Below are 16,086 nucleotides of genomic sequence, written 5' to 3' on the forward strand. Positions count from 1 at the left end.
AAGAGTTGTGGCTGCTGAGGACCCAAGGCTCAAGTGGGTGCTAAGAGCAGGCATGGAATGGGGGTCAGTGGTGCATGGATTATGAGTGAACCAGCGGTTAACCTGACCCCTCCTCTCTTCAGATGGGAAGGTGTTGCCTATGAGAACTCTGGCCCCAGATGATCCCTTCTGATGGGTGGCCTGGCCTCCTGCCTCTCCTGGCTGTCTGGCTTTTATCACATAAGAACAGAAGAGAAAAATAAATTGGGAATATGGAGAACATTTAAGCGACTCTGAAAAGTTTTGTGGCAACATGGACCTGTTTCAAGAATTATTTTTAACGGCAGACGTTTGGTCCCTGAGGGAAATAAAACTTAAAAGGACAGTTATAATTAGGTCACATTTTGAGAAACTTATTACATTTTGCTCTATGTCCCAGGAGTAGTGTATCTTAAATGATTTGAGTATTTAGATTCAATCATGGTGCAGAATTCCATTTTTTTCTATGCAATAATGAGGTGCTACCTAGAGAGATTATGATAGCAGTATTAGATGAAGGAAAAGGCAGGAATACATTTAATTTGGGATAGAAGGGAAATACCTTGTCTCCTAGCTCCCCTCTCTTTACTCCTTGACTTCATTCCAACATAGTGTCTATGCAGGGAGCCTGGGATCCTTCTGTCTACATTCCCCACTAAAGGCACCTTTTTTTCTGTTCAGGATGAAAGTTTTGACCAAAGACAGCCCTTTCCTTTCCCAAGTACAATTTAGTGGAGAAAGGGCTGGTATCTTGTTTGGAGCATAAAAATAAACAAGAACAGTGGCCACACTGTTTCTGTACTCTGTCCAGGTTTTAGAGCTGAGGGCCAAATGGAGACTTCTTATAGGACCCTTGGGAGTGAGGCTGGCAGGAAAGGAGGAGAAAGGTTGGAGGTGGGGTAAGGAGACAACAGTGGCCAAACAGGGGTTACACTGCTCTTCTGGAAGAAGTGTCCCATGAGGTCTTTAATTGACTACAGACCAGCTGAAGTCAAGGCCCTTTGCTCTTTGCTTTACAGACAACTGAACAAGTGGGCAATGAAGAGGCCTAGCCATTCTCTTTTTCCCAAACCATGCCAAACACTCATAAGACTAAAAAAAAGGAACACTAAAATTTATCCACATGGCAGTGATTTAAAATGGACCAGAGATGTTCTCTTCCTTTGAAAGATACAGAATATATTCTTACATTTAAGTATTTTCCCATGGAAAAGATTTTACCAGCTGCTCCCTAATCCTTTTCAATCTTAATGTTCACAAAATCTGTATTCGCTACATTCATCTGAGATTAGATCATGATTTACCTCGGATGAGTGGATGTGTGGCTATTCATCAGGTTAAATAAGATGGAAGAATTGTATAGAGAAATGAGAGCTACAAGTCCCAAAAGCCCAATGGTATTTGAGGCACAAGGGATGTTGTTTAGGGATAATTGGCCAAATTGGGTCCCCTCCCTGGTTGTGGAGAAAGTAGTGAGGAGTCAACAGGTGATCAGCTGTAGGGTGAGTGGCAACCATTCAAGGCACAGTGGTCATTGTGCAGGTAGCTCAACTGAGTGTCCTTCCCTTTAGCAGGTCCACATCTCAACTGCTTCCTACCTCATCTACCCTTCATCTTGTACTATTCATGCATTCAGAGGTCAGAAGTGTGTTTTGCTTCCATGGAATCTATGCTGGAGAAAATGGGTGGAATGGACATCAGAAAATCCTGGAATAGATATACTCAGGAGTTCAGGGGTCAGTTTTCAATCTGCAGCCAATGAAACTATCCTATCTTCAAGATCAACAATTCCTGGCCCCAGCCTACCCCTTTCCATGTCATTCTGAAGGGAAGCCTTCACCCTTTATGTTTTCCTGTCTGGCAGATTGTCCTATGATCTGGTAGACTAATCTGTTATCAGCTAGTGGATGGATGTGTCACAACTTATAGAGCACACACCAACATCTTAGCTTAGGGGTCACCAATTCCAACACTTATAGGAGCTGGGCAAGTAATATAAATGAGGACAGGCCAAGTGGTGACTGGGAGAACTGTAAAAAAGGATATTTCTTTACAATAAGAGCATATGGGTCCTATGTGACTGGACTTTCCAATTATTTAAGAGAGTTTGGGAATCTGAATTTTAATGTGCTTTCCTAATATTCAAATGTTGTGTTATCAATTCAAGTGTTAAATAATTCCCATGGGCCAAATGAACAAATTAAAGTACACACATAGAAACACATGCATGCATACACATATGTGTCTGGATCTTTGATGACAACCAGCTTCTTACAGCTGCATTAACTCTGAAGGAATTAGTTTATGTTCTAGAAAGGTCTTGTCATACCAAACTGTTTAACAGTGATTACCTTTAAGAACAGGAGTGGGAAACTTTTATGTTTACCTGTCTACTTTCTTTATTGTTTGAATCTTCGGCAATGAGAACATATTCATGTAATATTATATATCAATTTTTAAAAATCAAATTTGCCGCTATTGACAAATTTAAAAGAGACTGAATTTTTGGAGTTGGAAGACTCCAACCTTTAAGAATGGTTGGAATAAGGAGTTAAGCCTAAAATGTACAGGGTTTTTATTTGGGAAGAGGAAAAGTTTTGGTAATGGTTAGTGGGTAACGGTAGCACAACATTGTGAATGTAATTGATACCATGGAATTATATTTTTAATTGATTAAAATTTTCGGTTGTATATATGGTATTAGAATATCATTAAAAAAAATTCCATGGAACTGTACAACACAAACAATGAATCCTAAGTTAAACTATGGACTATAGTTAATAGTACAATTATAAAACTATACTTTCATCACTTGAAACAAACATTTCAAACCAATGCAAGTTGTGGTATATAGGAATCATGATTGTCCTGTAACCCACAATGTCTCTAATTAAAAAAAAAAAAAAAAAGAACAACAAAAGAATGATTAGAAACTTATATTTAACATGGCAGATTGATTACATGAAGGACAGAAACCAAAATAAAGAAAGGAAAAAAGAAAAGTTGGAGGAAGCAGAAAATATTCAAGGAGCAGGAAAAAATTGTAGGGACTATCATTTATGAAATAATTACAGAATGATATAAAAATCAGTGAACAAGAAATAGTTCTTAGATGTTAAAAATACAAAAACAGAAATAATAAAATTCAAAAGAAAAGTTTCCAGATAAAGTTCATGAAATCTCAGAGAAAGTAAGAAATAAAAGATACAGATTTGGAAAGCAGGAGAGAAACAATGTGAAACTGACGGGATAGATTCAAGAATTCCACATTCAACTGATACAATATTCAGAAAGAGATAATCAATGAAATAATACAAAAACTATTTCCAGAACTGAAAGACATGAAAGTCAGGATTAAAAGATCTCATGAGTTCTCAAATATGGTGAATAATAACAATAAATTTTTTTTTTAAAGCCTGCATCAAGGAACATCATCATGAAATTTCAGAATGCCAGGGATCTAGAGAAGATTCCTGAGAGATTTCCTGAAACAACTGGCCACAACCAAGGATCAGAAATAGAATGGCATCAGACTTCTCAACAACTAACCTGGATACTGAAAGGAAATGGAACATTTGAAAAAATTATTTCCAAATTGATATACATAGGCAAACTAACAGTTAAGTGTGAGGGTATAATGAAGTCATTCTCAGACATGCATGAACTCAACGTTTTTTCTCTACACTCTTTCTTAAGAAGCTACTAGAAGATGTTATTTTACCAAAATGAGCGAGTAAATCAAGAGGTTCTGCGATCTAGAACACACGGGATGGAGGTGTGTTGAATGTGAAGAAAGGTTTCAGAATAGCAGCTGTGTACTTCCTCAGAGGGAAGTCACGGTGGGATAAGAGCGTGAAGGGCTGCAGTATCTCCAGGGAAAAAGTGGAACCCAGAGGTGATCTGAAATGTAAGACACATAGGAAATCTGGGGAATGAACTTTTGATAAATACATTAAAAAATGGTCAAATGATAAATGAAATCAGAAAGAAAGATAGATGTTAAAGATTGAGATAGTACAATCTAGGAATGCCTAGAGTGTATAATAATAGTGAAAGGTACAATGTACAATTTAAAAAATGTTTTTGCATGAGGAAGAACAAAGGAATGTCATTATTGCGGGGTGCTGAAAACAGATGGTGATTAACATTTTAAAATGTCACCTTATGTGTGAGACTAAAGCAAAAAGTGTTTGTTACAAAATTTATATTTTGACTAGTGCATTTCCTAATATAACTTATGTAGATAGTTTGATTGAATGCCATAAGTACTTGGAATCTCAGGTAGGACATGAGATTTTGTTGGTTTGTCCAGAGTGATGCCCCGATGAATCCCAGAGTGATTTGATCAGTGAGTGGAAAAGTATTTGCAAAGCCCCCTTCGGGGAATGGTGAGAACGGGGAGAAATTCAACTTCCCCAGGTTGAATTCTTGATATTCTCACAAGCAGTGTGGACAACCAAAGCTATAAGCTGAGCCCAGTCTTGGGGTTTGTTCATATGAAACTTAACCCCACAAAGGATAGGTCAAGTCTACTTAAAATTTAGGCCTAAGAGTCACCCCCAAGAGAGCCTCTTTTGTTGCTCAGATGTGGCCTCTCTCTCCAGCCAACATGACGAGCAGTCTCACCACCCTCCCCCTCTCTATGTGGGACATGACTCCCAGGGGTGTGAACCTTCCTGGCAACGTGGGACAGAGATCTTGGAATGAGCTGAGACTCAGCATCAAGGAATTGAGAAAAACCCTAGAAGGATCTGAGACTTAGCATCAAGGGATTGAGAAAACCTTCTTGACCAAAAGGGGGAAGAGGGAAATGAGACAGTGTCAATGGCTGAGAGATTCCAAACAGAGTCGAGAGGTTATCCTGGAGGTTATTCTTATGCATCAAGTAGATATCATCTTGTTATTCAAGATGTAATGGAGAGGCTGGAGGGAACTGCCTGAAAATGTAGAGCTGTGTTCCAGTAGCCATGTTTCTTGAGGGTGATTGAATAATGATACAGCTGTCACAATGTGACTGTGTGATTGTGAAAACCTTGTGTCTGATGCTCCTTTTATCTACCTTGTCAACAAAGGAGTAGAACATATGGAATAAAAATAAATAATAGGGGGAACAAATGCTAAAATAAATTTAGTTTGAAATGCTAGTGATCAATGAAAGCGAGGGGTAAGGAGTATGGTAGGTAAAATCTTTTTTTTTCTTTCCTGTGTTCGTTTTATTTCTTTTTCTATTGTCTTTTTATTTCTTTTTCTGAATTAATGGAAATGTTCTAAGAAATGATGAATATGCAACTAAGTGATATTGTGAATTACTGATTATGTATGTTGATGTTTTATTTGGTTTCTTAATTTTTTAATTAATAAATAAATTTTTAAAAAAAGGTCAAATGGAAGAACAAGGGAATTCACTCTGGAGGAAAATATGTTCAAGAAGGAAACTGTAATCATGCCATACTTTGACACTCCACTGTTTACAATGTTTTCATAGTCATAATACTTAAAATATTGAATACCAATTTTTTTTTAATTGTGATATTGTTTTGGAAAAACTAAGGAAGATAGTGAATAGTTTTATCTGTATATGTGTGTGTGCATGCATTAGGAGAGATCTAATATGGTAGAGCTAAATACTTCTCTTCTGTGGTAGAAAGTGAGTAGACCATGCTTTAAATTGAAAACCCAAGAAATAAAGTATGAAAAGAAATATAGGGGTAAATATCTGAAGAATCAGCTAATGGATTTAAAAGCCTCTGGTAACTGAGAATTGAGGATAGGTATGGGGTGAAGCAGTGGTTGTAATTTTTGTTTATGACAAGCCCTTGTTTTTTCTTTAAAGCTAGTTGCTGGGGTGTTTCCAATTTTCTACTAATACTAACAATGCTGAAATGAATAACCTTATACATATGCTATTTTGTTCATGCGTAGATATAACTGTAGGATAAAGTTCCAGAGGTCAATGGGCAAATGCATTTGTACTTTTGTTAGATATTCCAAGTATGGGTTTGCCAGCTTATTATCTCATCAGAATTTTATGAAGGTGATTATTTTTCTGCAGCTTCATCAGAAGAACGTGTTGTCAAACTTTTATATCTTTGTCAATCTGACTGGTGAGAAAAAATATCTGTTATTATGAGTGAGAGTAAGAATATTTTATGTGTTTAAGAACCATTTATATTTCTTTTTCTATAAACCTTCTGATTATGTCCTTTACCCACACCCAGGTATCAACTGGCTTTTGACTTTCTTCTTGATTTCTAGGTCTTTACATTTTAGGAAAATTAATTAATGCTTTGTGCAGCAAATTTTTTTTCTCTAGTTTGTCATTTGTCCTTCCTGCTATTTTCTGCTATTTTTTTTCTTCTTTTATCAACTTGAAACATTTCATTTTTTTAATTAGAGAAGTTGTAGGTTGAAAGGAAAATCATACAGAAATTGCACAGTTCCCAAATCCTCCCTCTGCTTCCCACAATTTTTCCTATTAGTAATACTTTGCAGTGTTGTAGTAACTTTGTTACAATCGCTGTTGGTTTGACACTGTTATGTACCCCAGAAAAGCCATGTTCTAATCCAATCTTGTTGGGGCAGACCTATTGTTGGGTGGGACATTTTGATTAGGTTGTTTCCATGGAGATGTGACCCCACCCATGCAAGGTAGATCTTAATCCTTTTACTGCAGTCTTCTATGAAGAGAGTAAAAGGCAGAAAGCATAGAGAAAGCTCAGAGTTGACACAGAGAGCAGACAGATGAAATCAAGTGTGCCGATTTGAAAGGATTATGTACCCTAGAAAAGCCATGTTTTAATTCTGATCCATCTTGTGGAGGCAGCCTTTCTTTTAATTCCTACTCAGAACTGTAGTTTGGAAACTTGATAGATTATCTTCAAAGAGATGTGGCTCACCCAATTGTGGGTATTAACCTTGGATTAGAGGGAGATGTGACTCCACCCATTCCAGGAGGGCCTTGATTAGTTTACTGGAACCCTTTAAAAGAGGAAGCATTTTGGAAAATCTTGAGAGTCCTGAGAGCCACGAGAACCATAAGAGCCCATGCAGCCAGAGACCTTTGGAGATGAAGAAGGAAAACGCCTCTGGGGGAACTTCATGAAACGAGAAGCCTGGAGAGAAGCTAGCAAATGTCACCATGCTCGCCATGTGCCTTTCCAGTTGAGGGAGAAACCCTGAACTTCGTTGGCCTTTCTTGAGTGAAAGTATCTTCTTTTGGGTGCCTTAATTTGGATAATTTTATAGACTTGCTTTAATTTTCACGGCCTTGAACTGTAAACTTGCAACTTAATAAATTCCCTTTTTAAAAAGCCATTCCATTTCTATTATATTGCATTCCAGTAGCTGGCATACTAGAACAGCAAGTGACAGATATTTGGAGATGCTAAACTAAGAGATGAAACCCAGAGTCTCCCCAGAGAAGCTAAGTGAGGACCCCAAAATACTTAAAGCCACTGGAAACAGGAGCCAGGAAACCAGAAACTGAGAGAGAAGGACAGCAGACATCACCATGTGCCTTCCCAGCCAACCCAGAAACCCTAGACGCCACTGGCCTTTCTTCAGAGTCAAGGTATCTTTCTCTGGATACCTTAACTTGGACATTTTCATGGCCTTAGGACTTCAAATTTGTAACTTAATAAATCCCTGTTGTGAAAGCCAATCCATTTCTGGTATATTGCATTTAGGCAGCATTAGCAAACCTAAACACAATTGATGAAGTTATATTATTAAAATTATATTATTAACTATAGATCATAGTTTACATTAGGGCAATTAAGCATTAACTCCCTGTTCCCTACTGCCACCCCAGTCTCTGTTAACCTATATTCTAGTTTCTAACACTCTGAATTTGCTTATTCTAATTATTTCATGTCAGTAAGATCACACAATATTTATCCTTTTGTGTCTGCCTTATTTCACTCAACATGATATCTTCAACGTTCATCCATGTTGTCACATGTATCAGAACTTCATTTCTTTTTTTTTGTATGCTGTATGGTGGGGTCACATTTCATTATTTTTCCATGTGACAATACCATTATTGCAGCACCATTTGTTGAATTTTTGTTTTTTGTTTTGTGTCTGCTTACCTTGTTTGATTTTTTTTAGGAAGTGCATAGACCAGGTATTGAACCTGGTTCTCCTGCATGGCGGGCAAAAGTTTTACCACTGAACTACTCTTGAACCTCCATTTCATTCCTTTTTATGGCTGAACAATATTCCCTTGCATATATCTACCAGATTTTATTTATCCATTCATTGGTTGGTTGCTTCCACATTTTAGCAATTGTGAATAATGCTGCTATGAATTTCAGTGTGCGAATAACTGCTCGAGTCCCTGCTTTCAATTATTTGGGGTGTATACCTAAGAAGTGGGATTTCCAGGTCCTATGGTGATTCTGTACTTAATTTTCAGGGGAACTGTCAAACTGTTTTCCTGAGCAGTTGCAACATTATACTTTACCACTAACAATGGATGAGTGTTATTATTTTTCCACATGCTCTCCAACACTTATTTTCTGTTGTTGTTTTTGACAATAGCCATTCTAGTGGGTGTGAAATGGTATCTCATTGTGGTTTTGATTTGCATTTCCCTAATGGCTAATGATGTTGAACATCTTTTCTTGTACTTCTTGGCCATTTGTATATCTTCTTTGGGGAAATGTCTATTTAAGTCTTTTGCCATTTTTAAATTGGATTTTTATCTACCTAAACTGATTTACTGAGTCAATGCAATACCAATTAAAATCCCCAAAACTTACTTTTCACAAATAGAAAAACCAATAACCAAATTTATCTGGAGGGGCAGGGTGCCTGGATGGCTAAAAATATCCTGAGAAAGAAAAATGAAGTTGGAGGCCTCACACTACCTGACTTTAAGGCATATTATAAAGCTACAGTGGTCAAAACAGCATAGTACTGGTATAAAGATAGATATGCTGACCAATGGAATCAAATAGAGTGTTCAGATATAGACCCTCTCATCTATGGACAATTGATATTTGAGAAGGCAGACAAGCCAACTCACCTGGGACAGAACACTCTCTTCAATAAATGGTGCCTAGAGAACTGGATATCCACATGCAAAAGAATGAAAGAGGATCCATATCTCATACCCTATATTAAAATTAACTTAAAATGGATCAAAGACCTAAATATTAAATCTAAGACCATAAATCTTTTAGAAGAAAATGCAGGGAAATATCTTATCAATCTTGTAATAGGAGGTGGTTTCCTAGACTGTACACCCAAAGTATGAGCATTGAAGAAAGAAAGAAAGAAATGGGAATTCCTTAAAATTAAACACTTTTGTGCATCAAAGATCTTCATCAAGAAAGTAAAAAGACAGCCTACACAATGGGAAACAATATTTGGAAATGATACATCAGATAAATGTCTAGTATCCACAATATATAAAGAGATTGTTCAACTCAACAACAAAAAGACAGACAACTCAATTACAAAATGGGCAAAAGACATGAACAGACACTTCTCAGAAGAGGAAATACAAATGGCCAAAAGGCACATAAAAAGATGTTCAACTTCCCTGGCTATTAGGGAAGTGCAAATCAAAACCACAATGAGATATCATCTCACACCCACCAGAATGGCCATTATCAATAAAACAGAAAATGACAAGTGCTGGAGAGGATGTGGAGAAAGAGGCACACTTATCCACTGTTGGTGGGAATGTAAAATGGCACAACCACCGTGGAAGGCAGTTTGGCAGTTCCTCAGGAAGCTAAGTATAGAATTGCCATATGATCCAGCAATACCATTGGTAGGTATCTACTCAGAGAACGTGAGAGGAAGAGCACAAACAGACATTTGCACACCAATGTTTAGAGCAGCATTATCTACAATTGCCAAGAGATGGAAACAGCCCAAATGTCCATCAACAGATGAGTGGATAAGCAAGCTGTCATATATACATACAATGGAATATTATGCAGCTGTAAGACAGAATAAAGTCATGAAGCATGTAACAACATGGATGGACCTTAAGGACATTATGCTGAGTGAGATTAGCCAGAAACAAAAGGACAAATACTATATGATCTCACTCATATGAACTGACATTAGCGAATGAACTTGGAGAATTTCAGTTGGTAACAGAGACCAACAGGAGATAGAAATATGGTAAATATTGGGTAATTGGAGCTGAAGGGATGTAGATTGTGCAACAGGACTGATTGTAAAAACTCAGAAATGGATAGCACAATACTACCTAACTGTAATACAATAATGTTAGAATACTGAATGAAGCTGAATGTGAGAATGATAGAGGGAGGAGGCCTGGGGCACAAATGAAATCAGAAGGAAAGATAGACAATAAAGAATGAGACGGTATAACCTAGAAATGCCTAGAGTGTATAATGATAGTGACTAAATGTGCAAATTTAAAAATGTTTCTGCATGAGGAAGAACAAAGGAATGTCAATAATGCAGGGTGTTGAAAATAGATAGTAATCAATATTTTAAAACTTTTACATGTGAGACAAGCAAAAAATGTTTATTTGGTACAAAATTTATATTTTGACTAGTGCATTTCCTAATATAACTTATGTGGACAGCTTAAGTGAACACCATATTACTTGGAACCTTGTGTAGGGCATGAGATTTTGTTGATTTGTCCAAAGTGATGCCCTGATAAATCCCAGAGTGATTTGAACAGTGAATAGGGAAGCATTTGCAGAGTGCCCTAGAGGGAATGGTGAGAAAGGGTGAAAATTCAACTTCCCCAAGTGGAGAATTCTTGATATTCTCACAGGCAGTGGGGACAGCCAAAGCAATAGGCCGAGACTCCAATCTTAGAGTCTGTTCATATGAAACTTAACCCCGCAAAGGATAGGCTAAGCCTACTTAAAATTAGGCCTAACAGTCACCTATAAGAGAACCTCTTCTGTTGTTCAGATGTGGCCTCTCTCTCTCAGCTGACACAGCAAGCAAACTCACTGCCCTGTCCCTCTCTACGTGGGACATGACTCCCAGGGGTGTGGACCTTCCAGGCAACGTGGGACAGAAATCCGAGAATGAGCTGGGACTCAGCATCAAGGGATTGAGAAAATCTTCTCCACCAAAAGGGGCAAGAGTGAAATGAGACAAAATAAAGTGTCAGGGGCTGAGAGATTTCAAAAAGAGTTGAGAGGTTATCCTGGAGGTTATTCTTATGCATTAAATAGATATCACCTTGTTAGTCAAGATATAATGAAGAGGCTGGAGGGAACTGCCTGAAAATGTGGAGCTGTGCTCTGGTGGCCATGTTTCTTGAAGATAATTGTATGATGATATGGCTGTTGCAGTGTGACTGTGTGGTTGTGAGAGCCTTCTGTCTGATGCTCCTTTTGTCTACCTTATCGATGGACAAGTAAAACATATGGATTAAAAATAAATAAAAATAGGGGGAACAAATGTTAAAATAAATTTAGTAGATTGAAATGCTGGTGATCGGTGAAGGGGAGGGATAAGGGGTATGGTATGTATGAATTTTTTTCTGTCTTCTTTTTATTGCTTTTTCTGAATTGATGCAGATGTTCTAAGAAATGCTCATGATGATGAATATACAACTATGTGATGAAAGTGTGAGTTATTGATTATATAGCAAGAACGGAATGACCATATGACAAGAATGCTTGTTTTGTATGTGGTTATGTATCATAAATAAAAAATAAATAAATTTAAAAAAAAGAAAGGGAAGGCTAAGGGGTATGGAATGTATGAATTTTTTTCTGTTGTCTTTTTATTTCCTTTTCTGAGTTGATGCAAATGTTCTAAGAAATGATCATGATGATTAATATACAACTATGTGATGATATTGTGAATTACTGATTATATATGTAGAACAGAATGATCATATGTTAAGAATGTTTGTGTTTCTTTGTCGTATTTTTTTAAATTTAAAAATTAATAAAAAATTGGATTTTTAAAACTCCAATTTTAAATTTGAAAATTGGAGTTGTAGCAGTTCTTTATATATTCTGAATAGTAAATCTTCATTGGATATGTGGTTTCCAGATATTTCCCTCATTGTATAGGTTGTCTTTTTACTTTCATGATGAAGTCCTTTGATGCACAATTCTTTTTATTTTGATGAAGTCCCATTTATCTGGTTTTTCTTTTGTTGCTCATGCTTTTGGTATAAAGTTTAAGAAACCTTTGCCTAATACAGGGTCCTAAAGATGCTTCCCTATATTTTCTACCAAGCATTTTAGTTTTGGCACTTATATATAGATCTTTGAAGTAATTTTTATACATGATGAGGTAGGGATTCACCTCATGCTTTTGTATATGTCTGCTAAGTTTTTGTTTTATATGTAGTCAAATTTATAAACCTTTTCATTTATTCAGTATGGATTTTGAGCCATAATCAGAAAGTCCCTCTTCACTCAATGGTTATAAAGGAATTCATCTATGTTTTCTTCTAGTGCCTTCAAGGTTTCATTTCCCACACTTAAAACTTTGATCCAGTTAGAATTTTCCCTGATGTATGCGTCTAGCTTTATCGTTTCCCAGTTGTCCCAACCTATTTATGCACTATTTGACTTCTACAATTGAGCACATATATCACTATGATTGTTTAAAAAATTAAATTCATAAAAGAGAGTGGCCAGAAAAGCTCTCCTGATGGCCTGATGTGAAGCGAGAAGGGAGGAAATGGGAAGAACAAGTCATGTCTCCACCCTGAGACCTCTTCTGTGGAGAGGTCTCACCCCATGGCTGTTCTCTCAGGCAGGGATGCTTTGCTACAAACAAGAAACAACTGACTGGTGTAAGCTAAAGAGGGGCTCATTGGGAGGGTGCCAGGCAATCTCAGAGACTGGAAGGGTGAGTTGGATACCAGATCCTGGGAGAAGCAGGAGCAGCTCCAGAAACTCAGCACGGAATTCCTTGTGACGGAGGACTCAGCTGTAACGGCTTCTCTGTGTTACCATTCTGGGTTCCAATCCCTGGGAGAGAGAATTCGATTGGCCCAATTTGTTACTTGCCTGTCCCATTAGGAGGGGTCCAGGTCCTAGGATTAGCTGGACACCAGAGTTCAATTTCCTTCCCTCTGCATGTGAGTGGAACTGAGAGACTCCCTTCTAAGGAATAGAATACGGCAAACGTGAAACTGGTAGCTTTTGAGGCTGAGTCATAAGAAGGACAGGTTTGCCTGTTTCTCATGATTCTGCTCAGTTGGGGGGATGTCAACTGCCACGCTGTGAGGACATTCATCTGTGGGTTCCAGGTGGGGAAAAGTGAGGTCTCTGCCAACAGCCAGCACCAAACTGCCAGCCCCATGAGTGATCCCTCCTGAACTGCTACCCTAGCTAATATCTTTTTTTTTTAAAGCAGTTTTGGTCACACATCATACCTAACTGACATCTTTTTTTTTTTTTTTTTTTAACATGGGCAGGCACCGGGAATCGAACCCACGTTCTCTGGCACGGTACTTGCCTGCTGAGCCACTGTAGCCTAGTTGACATCTTGATTGTAATTTTATGAGATAGCCCAAGCCTGACTGCCCTGTAAGGCACTTTTGTATTCCTGACCCATAGAAACTGTGAGAATAACCAGTATATATCATTGTGTTAATCCACTATGGTTTGGGGGCAATTTGTTACATAGCCTTGGTGAACTAGTACAATTTCAAAGTCACCTGGTACATTTAAAGTATGATTTGTTTTATCAAAACTTGATACAGTTCAACTTTATAAGAAATCACTGCTGCATAAAATAAGGCATACCTGCTCATATGAAAATGGAAGTTGTGCAGGGGATAAATAACTGGTCTGGGGAAAGAAAAGAGATTAAAAATTGCAGATAGTTCCAGATCTGCTCCTTGTCTTGGGAATGTCACTTTGGAGGCCATGAGTACCTGAGAGAAGCATGTTTTAGCCACGAAGATGATGCAAAGGCTTGTGCCCTAGCCCAGTGGCATGTGCTTGGTAGAAACACTTGTAAGTTGATTCAAGGGCCCAGTGTTGGTTTATTAATGGTGCTTGCTCATAATGAAGCACGGGGCTGGGCCTGCTCAGCACGTTGCAATCTGGACTACAGGGAAAAGCTGCAGCTGTTGTTGTTATCTTCACTTAACTTCAGAGTGACCTTAAATTATATCCCCCAGTGGTGAAACAGCCAGAATAGTATACCACTGAGGATGTTAATTAACCCCCTACAGGATACACAAGAGAGAAAATAACTGCTTCAGAGCTGCACAACCTCCTGAATCCTTACCAGACTGACATGGGCACCAGCACTCGGTAGCACGTTTATATTGTGTGCCATGAATGGTGCCAAGCAGGAGGCTCTGGGGGTCATCCAGCTGCCTGCTCTCCACCACCAAGGATCACCAGCTCAGGGCTGGAGACCGGATCTGACACACGTGTTTGGTCCCAGGGTCCTGTTCCTATTTGTGCCATCTGTGCCTACAAAACTCACAGAGGAACTAGATGGGGGGGGGGGGTGGCACTGGGTGGCCACTCAGGCCATATAAAGAACTTGATCATTCTGAGAAGGTTTGGATTGGATCGACTTTTTAAAAAAATTTTCTTTATTAATTAAAAAATAAAGAAACAAAATAAAACAACATACATAATCAGTAATTCACAATATCATCACTTAGTTGCATATTCATAATTTCTTAGAACATTTCCATTAATTCAGAAAAAGAAATAAAAAGACAATAGAAAAAGAAATAAAACAAACACAGGAAAGAAAAAAAAAAGATTATACCTACCATACCCCTTACCCCTCGCTTTCATTGATCACTAGCATTTCAAACTAAATTTATTTTAGCATTTGTTCCCCCTATTATTTATTTTTATTCCATATGTTCTACTCCTTTGTTGACAAGGTAGATAAAAGGAGCATCAGACACAAGGTTTTCACAATCACACAGTCACATTGTGACAGCTGTATCATTATTCAATCACCCTCAAGAAACATGGCTACTGGAACACAGCTCTACATTTTCAGGCAGTTCCCTCCAGCCTCTCCATTACATCTTGAATAACAAGATGATATCTACTGGATGCATAAGAATAACCTCCAGGTGGACTGGATTGAGGAACTTTTTGAATGACGGAAAGTTCTCTTTTTGCTGAAATTCTCTTCTGTGGGAGCTCCACCAGATTATTGGACAAAGGGAGTTGGGGAGCATTAATCAATGGCAGCTCAGGCTACTGCTTCCATGACTTACTTAGCAGAGGGAAGGAAAAAGATGCACAAAGAAATGGTGGGTGTTTTTGAGTGCTGCTGTAGGGAAGTCGGAGCTTCCTAGAGACCTTGCTTGTTAGTGGTTACAACAATAATAACAGGTAATGTTTAATGAGCATTTGCTATCTGTCCAGCACCATGTTAAGACTTTACACCCTGTGCTGGTTTGAAAGGATATACCCTAGAAAAGCCATGTTTTAATCAAAATCCCACTTCGTAGAGGCAGAATAATCCCTATTCAATACTGTATATAATTAGATCATCTCCCTGGAGATGTAACCTTATCAAGAGTGGTTGTTAAACTGGATTAGGGGAGAAGTGTCTCCACGCATTTGGATGGGTCTTGATTGGTTTACTGGAGTTCCATAAAAGAGGAAACATTTTTGAGAATGAGAGATTCAGAGAGAGCAGAGAATGCTGCAGCACCATGAAGCAGAGAGTCCATCAGCCAGCTCTTTGGAGATGAAGAAGGAAAAGACTCACGGGGAGCTTCATGAAACAGGAAGCCAGGAGAGAAAGCTAGCAGATGATGTTGTGCTCACGATGTGCTCTTCCAGCCGAGGGAGAAACTGTGACTGTGTTCGCCATGTGTCTTCTCTGATGAGAGAGAAATGCTGAACATCATTGGCTTTCTTGAACCAAGGTATCGTTCCCTGGATGGATGCCTTTGATTGGACATTTCTATAGACTTGTTTTAATTTGGACATTTTCTCAGCCTTAGAACTATAAACTAGCAACTTATTAAATTCTCTTTTTTAAAAGTCATTCTGTTTCTGGTATATTACGTTCCAGCAGCTAGCAAACTAGAACACACCCATTTTCTCATTTAAGATTCATGATTCTTCAATGAGGTAGGTACTATTTTTTTCT

The 16,086-nt window shown here is 38.1% G+C and overlaps 2 long non-coding RNA genes across 9 annotated transcripts in view; one reads left to right on the forward strand and one right to left on the reverse strand.

Moving 5' to 3' along the window:
* The window catches only part of LOC143688911 (uncharacterized), a 54,513-nt gene extending 46,590 nt beyond the window's left edge, over positions 1-7,923 (forward strand). Inside the window, exon 3 of the long non-coding RNA XR_013178378.1 lies at positions 3,434-7,923. This is a non-coding gene — a long non-coding RNA (uncharacterized LOC143688911). The remainder of the gene's footprint in view (positions 1-3,433) is intronic.
* The window catches only part of LOC143688910 (uncharacterized), a 150,350-nt gene that overhangs the window by 44,584 nt on the left and 89,680 nt on the right, over positions 1-16,086 (reverse strand). Inside the window, exon 5 of one of the 8 annotated variants that reach the window (XR_013178374.1) lies at positions 12,624-12,965. The exons of the other annotated variants lie outside the window; for them this stretch is intronic. This is a non-coding gene — a long non-coding RNA (uncharacterized LOC143688910). Of the gene's footprint in view, positions 1-12,623; positions 12,966-16,086 lie in introns of those variants that run through there. 8 annotated transcript variants of the gene reach the window in all.

Source organism: Tamandua tetradactyla, chromosome 6 (assembly GCF_023851605.1).
Source record: "Tamandua tetradactyla isolate mTamTet1 chromosome 6, mTamTet1.pri, whole genome shotgun sequence".
Classification (NCBI taxonomy): Eukaryota; Metazoa; Chordata; class Mammalia; order Pilosa; family Myrmecophagidae; genus Tamandua; species Tamandua tetradactyla.